The sequence below is a fragment of the Galeopterus variegatus genome, unplaced genomic scaffold (assembly GCF_000696425.1).
Source record: "Galeopterus variegatus unplaced genomic scaffold, G_variegatus-3.0.2 Scaffold48, whole genome shotgun sequence".
Lineage (NCBI taxonomy): Eukaryota > Metazoa > Chordata > Mammalia > Dermoptera > Cynocephalidae > Galeopterus > Galeopterus variegatus.
Genome location: NW_007726159.1, coordinates 210281 through 213630, shown reverse-complemented (window position 1 = coordinate 213630; position 3350 = coordinate 210281).

The window sequence follows — 3350 nt, the reverse complement described above, 5'->3', positions numbered from 1 at the left end:
AAGGTGTGCATTCTAGAATCCCACTTAACATACTTCTGATCTCATATTCAGAACAACATGGTTCAATTTCATTAGAATACTACTTGCATGTAAATTATTAGACCACCCTTACCTGTTATCTTAGTTGGGTTCCCCTGAAAACAGAGCCTGATAAAGGACTTGTGTGTAGACAATTTACTTGGATAGCAATTCTAGGGAGCAGGAGAAGGGGGTAGTGTGAGGCAGGGACATAAGGAGGAATAGTCAAAGGAAGCATGTGTTAGTAGTGTCAGTGCTATGGCAGTAGGGCTCGATCCTGCCAGAACCTCCTGAGAAGTATGCTGGATATCTCTCAGAATTGCTACCTGGAGGATGGAAGATGGGGCAATATCCCATCAGCTTCTGGTCCTATCTGTTGAGAGTTGCCCTCGGGGGTGTTAACTTTCGCAGGTTTCTAAGCTGTACATGTGCACCAACTAAGAAAAATCGTGCCAGAATCTGGGCTCTGTGGAGTCCCGGGGCAGACAAGCAGCACACATAAGAAGCCTCCCTGCCAACGTGATGTGAGTTGAATGAAGCCCATGTGGACCTGTCTACCACAGCCATACCTGAAATCAGAGATGGTGGTCTCAAGGATGAATCTGGGCACTGGAAACACCTAAGACATGCACCATCAGGAAATGAAACAATTTAGAAATAGAATGCTATTTACTAAGATTTTTAGACTTGCAACCAATTTTAAGAACAAGGAATAGGCTATAGAGTAGCACAAATACATTTTTCACTGATTTTTCTCTGCAGAAAACAAAGATAATTGAATTGTGTGTAGGTGGTCCTATTAAGTGACTCATTTGTTGCAAATAAGTACTAGGCCAGTTGCAAAGCTAGGGCTAATCAATAAATGATTCTTTTTGGAAAAGGAACAAATCCTCTATTCCTGTAATAGTCCATTTACAGAAATGTTAAATATTTAAAACTTTGGGCCCCAAATTAATCACGCAGAAAATGATTTAAACCATTTGTTAGAATCTTTGAAATCATATTACTGATGTCAATTCCCAAGCTTCTTTGATTACTTATGTATTAGGGCTCTAAGAAATGTCAGGGTAGTCTGTAACTTTCAAAACTGAAATCTTTTCTGTATTTTTGGAACAAGAACTCTTTTTATCTATTTCATTTTATTTGAAATCTTGTATTATATATCCATAGACTACAGAAAGGAATAGGATATAATTTAACATATTAACAATGATTGCTACTTAAGTTAGAGTTAAAGGAACTTTTATTTTCTTCCTTGTGTTATTTAGAATTTTCCAAATTTTCTATAGTTCTTAAATGTTAATTTTATAATAAGAAACAATCCTACACTATGCATTTTTTAAGTCAAATTGAAAAGAAAATACTTAGATAACTGTTTTCAACTCAGATGTAGACCAAGATGCTTTTCATGAAAAATTGCCACAATAGTTTATGTGTGTAGAAAATCTTTCATCACAATGAAGAAGTCTCAAGTGGATTTGATTATCCACTGAGTTAGCTTCTTTTGCATTTGCCAGCAATGTTAAAACCTTTGGTTTGGAGGCTATGCAAAAAGAGTCTAAGAGGTCCTGAACAACACGTGTTTAGGAAGGGGAGGTGCAAGGGATAAAGATTACATTTTCCTTTTCCCATGATAGATTGGAGCAGACCGATCCAGGCAGAAATGTGGAAGAACTGTGAAATTCCACTGACCTTAATTTTGACTGAATAGGGACAAATATAGTGCTATGCTATCTGTCATTTCATGTCACACCATTCTGTGATGACTTTGCAGGTTTTGGATATATTTATACCATATTCTTCTGTTAGGAATGTTCTTCTGGCTGTATTCTTCTCTATTTCTTTTCCTGTGCAGAAGGAAAATCCCAGAAAGGTACAAGAAACTTTTTTCTTAAGGGAGTTGGTGAACCCATTAATCATTGATGGCTCCAATTTCACCAAACCAGTTAGAAAGACAGGCTCACAGGCGGCGCTGATAATTCTATCAGGCTCATTGCTTAGCACTGGCAGACCCCAGGTAGATCTTTGCATTGTTAACCCTGGGTCACTTCCCAGGCCTTTTTTTCCCCAGAAACTCCTGACACTGGTCAGCTGTCATCGCATTTTTGGAGCTGCAGCTCCTCAGTGCCTTGCTCTTTGCCAGGACTGGCTGCAGAGTGGAGCTCAGCCTTTCCCGTCACCACATTACTTTCAAAGACAAACACATAGGCCCTTTTGGTTTGTCAAGGTTTTTTTTCCTTTGCATCATAATAAAAATAGCCATAACAGAAATAACAAGTAAGGAACAAAGTCCAGTTTCTGATAATCCTAGTCTTTACCCTTCAATGCTGACTGTATTACAGAGATGGTATCTAGATCTATTCTCTATATTCATTCTTCAAGTTTGTGCTCACCAAATATTCACTTATTTTCTGACTTCCTCATTAGAGAATGGAATGCAGAGTCTTTCCTACTTGATGTCTTTACTTCTGTGTATGTCGTCAAGCAAAGAAATCTGGGAAAAACACGTGCATGTATGCCCTTTGTCTTTAGTGGTTAATTTACCTCTCTGTGAACTTTTATGCTGGATAGTAAAGTGGCCTTACCTAATTCCCAACCCTCCCATCATTAGATGCTCTTTAGATACTATATATTTTTCCTTTAGAGCAGAGCTTCTCAACCTTGGCACTGCTGACATAGCTGGATGATTCTTTGTTGTGAGAGTTGTCCTATAGATTGTAGGATGCTTAGCAGCATCCCTGCCCTCTACCCATTAGATGCCAGTAGTGACATGCCATTCCCCACCATGGTCAGTTGTGAAAAACAAAAATATCTCCAGACATTGCCAAAAGTCCTCTAGGGGGTGAAAATTACCCCTGCTTGAGATTGAAAACTGCTGTTCTGGAGGACTAAATAAAATTTTAATTATGGGTTTATTTATGTAATTTTAAGTAATTATTATCTCTTCCACTAGACTGTAAATTCTGGAGGGGAAGGGACCATCTCTATCTTAAAATGTGTGCAACTTCTCTTCCTGGCACATAGTAGCTTCTCATTAAATATAACATAAGATCCATTCTTTTTTTTTTTTTTTCTTAATTTTATTTTGTTGATATACAATGAGGTTGATTATTGTGGCCCATTACCGAAACCCCCCTCCCTCCTCCCTCTCCTCCCTCCCACCCAACAATGTCCTTTCTGTTTGCTTGTTGTATCAACTTCAAGGAGTTGTAGTTGTTAAGTCTTCTTCCCCCCCCCCCCGGTTTTTTTGTGTGTGCGTGTGAATTTATTTATTTATTTTTAGCTCCCACCAATAAGTGAGAACATGTGGTATTTCTCTTTCTGTGCCTGAC